The sequence below is a fragment of the Triticum aestivum genome, chromosome 1A (genome assembly GCF_018294505.1).
Source record: "Triticum aestivum cultivar Chinese Spring chromosome 1A, IWGSC CS RefSeq v2.1, whole genome shotgun sequence".
Classification (NCBI taxonomy): Eukaryota; Viridiplantae; Streptophyta; class Magnoliopsida; order Poales; family Poaceae; genus Triticum; species Triticum aestivum.
The window spans coordinates 566,719,108-566,730,323 of NC_057794.1; positions in this window are offsets into that span (position 1 = coordinate 566,719,108).

The window sequence follows — 11,216 nt, forward strand, 5'->3', positions numbered from 1 at the left end:
CATTGCCTATCATAAGAAAAAAAAGATTGGGCCTAGTACAATTTTATAGCAAGGATGCTGGGGTAAATGCCCCGTACATAATGGGCATGCACGATCTCTCCTTCAAAATAAACGCACGCACCATGGCAGTTCGACCAGATCAGATCACGGATGGAGCGATGCATCACGCACGCCAATGGATGCTTTCCCTCAGGCGAGTACCCTTCCCTTCGCCTGATCGTGACTATCTCTCACCTGGCCTTATCACCTCCTTGCGCAACAATAGCCAGGAACAATTTACAAGAACAGACGAGGGATTGTCTAGATGGGGATCGCAATCTATCAACTGATTTTAAATCCATGTTCTACAGCTCAAAGGTAACCTTTCTGGTACTCCCTATAGCTCCTAAATTTGTTGTTTGCTAATTGATGTTGGTGCCAAGAATTGTTTTTTATAATTCAAACATTAGGTGGGATTAGTGCTTTTAAAACTGATACTAATCCATGCTTAATCTTGAGATAAGACCAAAATCAAATTTGTAATGGTTATGGATTGCATTCCAATCGAACCCAATTTGCTCAATATGGATTAGTGGTTGTTGGAGATATCACTAGAACAGTGTGGTTGCATAAGTTTTAGTAAATTTCTGTCTTGAAAACGTTAGTCTATTTTCAGGCAGAACCAGTTTTCGACAACATCGAAGATCTAGATAATTTCCTACCGAATATCGTGATATGCTTGTTTGCTTGTTTTGATAAAGTTAATTAAGATTTAACCAAGAAACAGTTCTAGCATGATTTCAGAGCTCAAATCAAAGGGAGAACGTCAAATATTTTGTTTATTGTCAAGGTTATGCTTGCATATTTACCTAGTAATAATTAATGGGCTAACTTGAAAAGTGCTTTATACGGATTTTGGATGTTCAAGTGCCAAGATCAAAATATAAATTATTATTTTAATGTTAACAATAAGGGCCTCGAATTTTACTTTCGCCCCGCCCCCGAAATGTCAGGACCGGCCCTGATGCCAGGGGTTGCGGCCGACATGCTCCCGCGAGCTGGCTGTGGTATACTTCCGGGCGGACACAGCGGGGCTCTGCTTGCCGTGCGACCGCCATGTCCACGAATCCAACACGGTCTCCTTCCGTTGGCGCCACGCCCCCTGCTCTGTTCCGCATGCCGCGTCGTCGCGGTCTCCGTCCGCTGCGGCGCCACGCCCCCTGCTCTGCGCTGCATGCCACGTCGTCGACGTCTCCGTCCGCTGTGGCGCCCCTCTGTTTCTCAGCTCGAACTGTGACTTCGACGAGCAGCAGTATTCTGGGCTGGTCTGGTGCAGCCGCCATCGCTGCACGACCGTGGAACGGTGTAGGGCTGCACTGGGTGCCCTCCGAGGGCGAGCTCGCGGCGATCATCGACGTCGTTGGCGACAGGACGGTTAGCAGGGCGGCCTCGAGCGTGATTAGCGCGCCTTTCGCTGTGAAAGGCCGCAGGCTATGCGATCACGGCGCTGCCATCGTCGTCGGGTGAAGAAGGAACGGGCGCTGGCATGGAGAGCCACCGCCAAGCAGACCATGGGTGCCTCTACGTGGGCCTAGTTGTGCAGCCGTACCACGCTAACGTGGTTATCTCCGTGTAGAGCTGAGCACGTCGCCGGCGAGTTGGTTGGCCCGCACACATCAACGCTATACACCACGCAGGCAGCAGCAACATCGCCCATCGAATAAGTAATTTTACCGGTGGCGGCAGGTACCGGCACACCATCCGCCGTCCGTCTAGTTTCGTCAAGATTCGTGCACTCTGTCAGAGTATATACCACACCTTTTTTTTACTATCTAAATACGACTGGCACATACTGACACATCTGACCAAATACATGCATGCCATGCAGCTTTGTCATGAGAGAGAGAGACTTGGAATGGAGAAGCCGACCGGGCATGCATGATTCTCTCTCCCCACATAAATGACATGCATTTTATTTCGCCCATATATTTTAAATGATTGATATATTTTAAAGCGAATGTTTATTTTTGAAACTTTTTATATATTTGAAATCATGTTAACAAGACCTCTAGAATAAGATCAATGTTGGATATATTTGAACTACTTTTAATTTATATATTTCAATTTTCTTTGGCATCACTTTCATAAAACATAAGATTGTTTTGCTATTTCATAGAATTGTTTGCTCCTGTTTTGCAAATTTCAAAATAATAATTTCACCTTTTTGTGAACATTGGTTTCACTTATTTTAAGACACATATTTTACTTGTTTGAGAAAAAATATTTCACTCATTTGAGAAAACATATTTCACCTTTTCTGAAATTAACTGTTTTTACGCATTTCATCCGTTTCAAATATGGCTGCTTTCACTCATCGGAAGAAAATGATGTCATTCATTTAAGAAAAATAATTTCACTCGGTTGAGAAAACATATCTCACTCAGTTGAGAGAACATATTTTCACACATTAGAATACACATATTTTAATCGTTTCAAAATACTACTTTCACTAATTTTAGAAAGTTGATTTCAATCATTAAAAAACTAATTTCTTTATGTTCAAAAAACCAATTTCACTCATCTGAAGAAACATATTTCACTCAATGAAGAAAATGATATCACTCAGTTGTGAAAACATATTTATCTCAGTTGAGAAAACATATTTCGAAAGAAATATTGAAACATATTTCACTCAGCAGAAATATCAGTTTCACACATTGAAAAAGTCGTTTCACACCAAAAAGACATATTTCACTTTTTTGCAAATTACTCATTTCACTCATTTCAGAAAACACATTACAGTCGCTCAATTGAAATACTATATTTCACTTGTTTAAAAAAATTGATTACACTCATTACAAAAGATAGATTTCATTAGTTTCAGAAAAACACATTACAATTACTCCATTGAAGAAACAGTTTCATAAGTTGGAATATGAAACTCACAAAGAAAACTATATTTAGAAAAGTGGTTTCAATCGTTTCAATATGATTTCATTCATTTCATAAGAACTGACTTCACTCATTTCATTTAACTTGTTTCATTCATTACCAAAATGTTTTGAAATAATCAGTTTGACATGTTTGAACAAACTAGTTTTAGAAAACTGATTTCACTTATTTCAAAAAATATTTTCACGAGTTTCAAAATTGATTCCAATTATTTCAAATAAGTAAATTTGAAATAAGTGAAATTTAAATTTTAATATGATTGAAATATAAAAACTTAAACTAGTTTAAATATATTCAAATTTGGTCTTGTTCTACAGATCACATGTTCAGGAATTTGAATATATAAAAAATTTCAATAATAGAAAATTAGTGTGAGAGATATTGTACATCTAAAATTTTAGACACAGATAAAATGGATGGATTTGTGTGTGTGAGAGAGGAGAGATTCCGCATGCATATATTGCATCATTCTGACACTGATTAGACTTAAATCAGAAATACAAGATATTTTTTGCAATGAATACTTTCATATACACATACACATGGTCCCACAACTTAAGATGTGGCAGCACCTCATTGGTGGAAGGATCACCGGTAGCTCCCGACTCCGGTAAGAAAACACTTTGCGCATCGCCCATGCCACGCAGATACGCGAAGCAGCAGCAGGACGCGCCAGGCCAGAGGCACGGACGCAACACAGAGAGGAAGAGACAGCTGTCGTGCAGTATATCGCGAAGGTGTGCTCGGCGAAGGCCAGCTCTGCGGGAGCTGATTGGAGTCTGGACTCCAGTGTGTGCTCCTGCTTGGACGCATCGTTGTCCACAGCGATGGAGATCTTTGCCTGGGTCAAGCGTGTGGCCTCCGCCGGAGCTGCCTGCGGGTGGTGCAGGTAATGGTAAACACCGTGTTTCCTCGAGTTTTGCTTCTGAGCTGAGGCCGCTGCGTGTTCGAAAAGAGCATGACGGCGGCGACGGGATTGCATCCCCGGATGTTCTATCCCTGCACGGCGACGCACACCACCAGCCGGCCACAATCTGCACGCTGATACTACGCCTGCATGGACAACCGCAACATCATCAGCCGATTGGCCGCGCCGGAGAAGAGAGAAGACCACGGTGGAAGGGCCGGTCGGCCAAGCCGGGGCCTGACGGCGGCCTAGGCGAGGCACGGCCGTGGCAAAGTGGGAATTCAGCGACCCAGGGGTGAGCTAGAAAGGCGGGGGCAGACCAGCGATTGAAAGGAATAGAGCCCTGGCCCTTTTATGTGGTGGCATGGTGGTGGAAGAGCAAGGCGCGGCGGTGGGGAAGAAGCGGGCAGCAACTCACCCCCTTTTATACGCGATTACGGCGGCGGTGGAGCCGTGTAGATTCAACAGGACGCTTCCAGATAGCATATTAGTAGATGACACGTAGAGAGGTTTGAGAGGAAAGAATCAATCCGACCACGCAATCACGAACCTAGTACGATCTAAGCGGCAGCCAATTCGTAACAGCTCACACATGCAAGCAGTATAAGGGCATGTACAATGGTGCTATCTTAAGAGTGCCACGTAGGATAAATGATGATGTGGAGGAGAGAGAACTCATAAGAAAAGGCTTGTCTTCTCTTATTTAAGAGAAGACAAGAGATGATCTCTTAGCATAATATGTCTCACCACATTTTTAGGAATGACTAGTTATTGAAGATAAGGCTAAGAGATGACCCATTGTAGACTCTTTTTTTTGTCATATCTAAATTACATGCAAGACTTAAGATAAGACTACCTTATCAACCATTGTACATGCCCTAAGAAATACTCCTAGAACGGACAACTTCCTTCTCATGCATGCACATAACTATCCTCGAAAACCACGCCCGCATGAACCTAGTAAGAGCATCTCCAATAGCCGCGCTAAACTAGCGCCGCGCCGCAAATTACGTCGTTTTAGCGCGCGCGCAACGCGGCGGGTCGCTACAGCGGGCGCGCAAAAACGGCGCGCGCGCTATAACGGGTTGGGCGCGCGGTCGAAAACACTTATCCGCGCGGTGTATTTCGGGCGCCAGCTGCAGCGCGCGGCACACTCCAGCGCTCGCGCCCGCAATTCCTCTCCCACTTCCACCCCCCGTACGGTCGCGCCGCCGCCGCCGCCCGCGCCCCCGGCGACCGTTCAGGCTTCCCCGGCCTATCCCCGCGCGCCCGCGCTTCCGCCCCATCCCCTCGTAGTCCCGCCGGCCCTCGCGCGCCTCCGTCGTCCGAGGAACAGCGCCCAAGCGCTCGCTGCCGCGCCGCGCTCGCAAGGTGTTTGACAAAACGCCTACAAGGTATGTATTGCTCAAACTTCATGAATTTGATGCATGTTTTGAATTGTAGTTTTTATAGTATAGTATTGAATATTGTAGATGAGTTCGTCGTATGATTCTTCCGAAGAAGAATTTGATATTGAAGAGGAAGAAGATCTTGCAATGATCCTAGCTATGCATATAAAAAAACCGAAGCACGGTGGTTCGGTTATGGGTCGGCAGAAAATTTGGAGGGATAGGATCGATGCCCACAACAGATTGATCAGGCATTATTTTGCGGAGAATCCCATATACCCCGAGTCGTATTTTCGTCGCCGGTTTAGGATGAGCACCGACTTGTTCAGGCGCATTGCAGAGAAACTAGCGAGCCATGACCGTTTTTTCAGCAAAGGAGGAATGCCGCCAAAGAGCTCGGGCATAGCACCTTTCAGAAGGTGACAGCCGCTTTGCGTATGTTGGCATACGGTATACCGGCTGATCTTGTTGATGATCACTTGGCTATGGGTGAGAGCCAAGCCATCATGTGTGTCAAGCGCTTTGCAGTGGGAATTATGCAAGTGTTTGGCGAGGAGTATTTGAGATCTCCCAATGCTGAAGACGTCGCAAGGCTATTGGCGATGAACAAAGCTCGCGGTTTTCCTGGCATGCTTGGCTCAATAGATTGCATGCATTGGAGTTGGAAGAATTGTCCAAAGACATGGCATGGGCAATTCCACGGCCAAAAAAGGGTTCCACTATAATCCTTGAAGCGGTGGCCGATCAGGAGACTTGGATTTGGCATGCATTCTTTGGAATGCCTGAATCTTTGAATGACATCAATGTTGTCAACCGGTCACCACTGATGAATAAGATTGCAAACGGTGAGTTGCCACCGGTGCAGTTTGTAGCAAATGGCCGTACATACAACTGTGGCTATTATCTAGCGGATGGCATCTATCCAAAGTGGCAAACCTTCGTGAAGCCGTTGAAAACGCCGGAAGGTAAGAAAAATCTTGACTTCCACAATGCTCATGCGGCGGCTAGAAAAGATGTGGAGAGAGCATTTGGGATTTTGCAAGCCCAATTTGCTATTGTGAGAGGGCCAGCTAGATTTTGGGATCAAAAAATGCTTTGGTACATCATGCACGCTTGTGTGATCATGCACAACATGATCATTGAGAATGAGCGTGGCCAAGATTTAGACTACTCACAGTATGAGCTCTTGGGATATCGCGTGCGAGTGTGACGGAGGGCTGAAAGGGTAGCCCGTTTTATTGCCTCCTATCATGCCATTCGGCGTCAATCAACGCACAATGAACTTCAGAATGATTTTATTGAAGAGTGGTGGGCATGGCATGGACAACAAAGAGCATGATGATATCTGCATTCGACATTGTATTGTTCATGAACTATTTGTTGTGTTTATTGCATTTGTTGTACTGAACGATAAACTATTTGTTTGAGTTGTAATGATAAACGAAATTGAACTATTTATTGTGTTGGAAATATGCCCTAGAGGCAATAATAAATTGGTTATTATTATATTTCCTTGTTCATGATAATCGTTTATTATCCATGCTATAATTGTATTGATAGGAAACTCAGATACATGTGTGGATACATAGACAACACCATGTCCCTAGTAAGCCTCTAGTTGACTAGCTCGTTGATCAATAGATGGTTACAGTTTCCTGACCATGGACATTGGATGTCGTTGATAACGGGATCACATCATTAGGAGAATGATGTGATGGACAAGACCCAATCCTAAGCCTAGCACAAAGATCGTGTAGTTCGTATGCTAAAGCTTTTCTAATGTCAAGTGTCATTTCCTTAGACCATGAGATTGTGCAACTCCCGGACACCGTAGGAGTGCTTTGGGTGTGCCAAACGTCACAACGTAACTGGGTGGCTATAAAGGTACATTACAGGTATCTCTGAAAGTGTCTGTTGGGTTGGTACGAATCGAGACTGGGATTTGTCACTCCGTGTAAACGGAGAGGTATCTCTGGGCCCACTCGGTAGGACATCATCATAATGTGCACAATGTGATCAAGGAGTTGATCACGGGATGATGTGTTACGGAACGAGTAAAGAGACTTGCCAGTAACGAGATTGAACAAGGTATCGGGATACCGACGATCGAATCTCGGGCAAGTATCGGACCGATGGACAAAGGGAATTGTATACGGGATTGATTAAGTCCTTGACATCGTGGTTCATCCGATGAGATCATCATGGACCATGTGGGAGCCAACATGGGTATCCAGATCCCGCTGTTGGTTATTGACCGGAGAACGTCTGGTCATGTCTGCATGTCTCCCGAACCCGTAGGGTCTACACACTTAAGGTTCGATGACGCTAGGGTTATAAACGAAGTTTGTATGTGGTTACCGAATGTTGTTCGGAGTCCCGGATGAGATCCCGGACGTCACGAGGAGTTCCGGAATGGTCCGGAGGTAAAGATTTATATATGGGAAGTCCTGTTTTGGTCACCGGAAGAGTTTCGGGGTTTATCGGTAACGTACCGGGACCACCGGGAGGGTCCCGGGGGTCCACCAAGTGGGGCCACCAACCCCAGAAGGTTGCGTGGGCCAAGGATGGTGAGGGACCAGCCCCTAAGTGGGCTGGTGCGCCTCCCACAAGGCCCAAGGGGCAGCAAGGAGGAAAAAAAGGGGAAACCCAAGGCTTAGATGGGCCTAAGGCCCACCCTAGGGGGCGCCTCCCTCTCTCCCCCTCTTGGCCGCCCCCCTTGCTCCCCATCTAGGGCTGCCGCCCCCCTAGGGGTGGGAACCCTAGAGGGGGCGCAGCCCCTCCCCCTCTCCTATATATATGAGGCCTAGGGCTGCCCATAAGACACGCGATTCGATCTCTCGTTGGTGCAGCCCTGCATCTCTCTCTTCCTCCTCTTCTGTGGTGCTTGGCGAAGCCCTGCAGGATTGCCACGCTCCTTCATCACCACCACGCCGTTGTGCTGCTGCTGGATGGAGTCTTCCTCAACCTCTCCCTCTCTCCTTGCTGGATCAAGGCTTGGGAGACGTCACCGGGCTGTACGTGTGTTGAACGCGGAGGTGCCGTCCGTTCGGCACTTGGTCATCGGTGATTTGGATCACGACGAGTACGACTTCATCAACCACGTTCACTTGAACGCTTCCGCTTAGCGATCTACAAGGGTATGTAGATGCACTCTCCTTCCTTTCGTTGCTAGTCTCTCCATAGATAGATCTTGGTGACACGTAGGAAAATTTTGAATTTCTGCAACGTTCCCCAACAGTGGCATCATGAGCTAGGTCTATTGCGTAGATTCTATGCACGAGTAGAACACAAAGTAGTTGTGGGCGTTGATTTTATTCAATATGCTTGCCATTACTAGTCTTATCTTGATTCGACGGTATCGTGGGATGAAGCGGCCCGGACCAACCTTACACGTACTATTACGTGAGACCGGTTCCGCCGACAAACATGCACTAGTTGCATAAGGTGGCTGGCGAGTGTCTGTCTCTCCCACTTTAGTCGGATCGGATTCGATGAAAAGGGTCCTTATGAAGGGTAAATAGCAATTGGCATATCACATTGTGGTCTTTGCGTAGGTAAGAAACGTTCTTGCTAGAAACCCATAGCAGCCACGTAAAACATGCAAACAACAATTAGAGGACGTCTAACTTGTTTTTGCAGGGTATGCTATGTGATGTGATATGGCCAAAGGATGTGATGAATGATATATGTGATGTATGAGATTGATCATGTTGGAGGAGACGTCATCCGTTCTGTACGTGTGTTGAACGCGGAGGCACCGTCCGTTCGGTGCTAAGATCATCGGTGATTTGAATCACGTCGTGTTCGACTACATCATCCCCGTTCTTTGAACGCTTCCGCTCGCGATCTACAAGGTACGTAGATGCATCTAATCACTCGTTGCTAGATGAACTCCTAGATGGATCTTGGTGAAACCGTAGGAAAATTTTTGTTTTCTACAACGTTCCCCAACAGTGGCATCATGAGCTAGGTCTATGCGTAGTTCTCTTGCACGAGTAGAACACAAAGTAGTTGTGGGCGTTGATTTTGTTCAATATGCTTGCCGTTACTAGTCTTATCTTGATTCGGCGGCATCGTGGGATGAAGCGGCGCGGACCGACCTTACACGTACTCTTACGTGAGACAGGTTCCACCGACTGACATGCACTAGTTGCATAAGGTGGCTAGCGGGTGTCTGTCTCTCCTACTTTAGTCGGATCGGATTCGATGAAAAGGGTCCTTATGAAGGGTAAATAGCAATTGGCATATCACGTTGTGGTCTTTGCGTAGGTAAGAAACGTTCTTGCTAGAAACCCATAGCAGCCACGTAAAACATGCAAACAACAATTAGAGAACGTCTAACTTGTTTTTGCAGGGTATGCTATGTGATGTGATATAGCCAAAGTTGTGATGAATGATGAATGATCTATATGTGATGTATGAGATGTTCATGCTATTGTAATAGGAATCACAACTTACATGTCGATGAGTATGACGGTGACAGGATGATCATGGAGCCCCAAGATGGAGATCAAAGGAGCTATGTGATACTGGCCATATCATGTCACTATTATTATTTGATTGCATGTGATGTTTATCATGTTTTGCATCTTGTTTGCTTAGAACGACGGTAGTAAATAAGATGATCCCTCATAATAATTTCAAGAAAGTGTTCCCCCTAACTGTGCACTGTTGCTACAGTTCGTCGTTTCGAAGCACCACGTGATGATCGGGTGTGATAGATCCTTACGTTCACATACAACGGGTGTAAGACAGATTTACACACGCAATACACTTAGGTTGACTTGACGAGCCTAGCATGTGCATAGACATGGCCTCGGAACACAGAAGACCGAAAGGTCGAGCATGAGTCGTATAGAAGATACGATCAACATGAAGATGTTCACCGATGTTGACTAGTCCGTGTCACGTGATGATCGGACACGGCCTAGCCAACTCGGATCATGTTATACTTAGATGACTAGAAGAGGGATGTCTATCTAAGTGGGAGTTCATTAATAATTTGATTAGATGAACTTAATTATCATGAACTTAGTCTAAAATCTTTACAATATGTCTTGTAGATCAAATGGCCAATGTTGTATTCAATTTCAACGCGTTCCTAGAGAAAACCAAGCTGAAAGACGATGGCAGCAACTATACGGACTGGGTCCGGAACCTGAGGATCATCCTCATAGCTGCCAAGAAAGATTATGTCCTACAAGCACCGCTAGGTGATCCACCCGTCCCACAGAACCAAGACGCTATGAACGCTTGGCAGACACGTACTGATGACTACTCCCTCGTTCAGTGCGGCATGCTTTACAGCCTAGAGCCGGGGCTCCAAAAGCGTTTTGAGAGACATGGAGCATATGAGATGTTCGAAGAGCTGAAAATGGTTTTCCAAGATCATGCCCGGGTCGAGAGATATGAAGTCTCCGACAAATTCTTCAGCTGTAAGATGGAGGAAAATAGTTCTGTCAGTGAGCACATACTCACTATGTCTGGGTTACATAACCGCTTGACTCAGCTGGGAGTTAATCTCCCGGATGATGCGGTCATTGACAGAATCCTCCAGTCGCTTCCACCAAGCTACAAGAGCTTTGTGATGAACTTCAATATGCAGGGGATGGAAAAGACCATTCCTGAAGTATTTGCAATGCTGAAATCAGCAGAGGTAGAAGTCAAGAAGGAACATAAAGTGTTGATGGTCAATAAAACCACTAAGTTCAAGAAGGGCAGGGTAAAAAGAACTTTGAGAAGGACGGCAAGGAAGTTGCTGCGCCCGGCAAGCAAGCTGCTAGGAAGAAGAAGTCAAAGTGTGGACCCAAGCCTGAGACAGAGTGCTTTTATTGCAAAGGGAAGGGTCACTGGAAGCGGAACTGCCCCAAATACTTAGCGGACAAGAAGGCCGGCAAAACAAAAGGTATATGTGATATACATGTAATTGATGTGTACCTTACCAGTACTCGTAGTAACTCCTGGGTATTTGATACCGGTGCCGTTGCTCA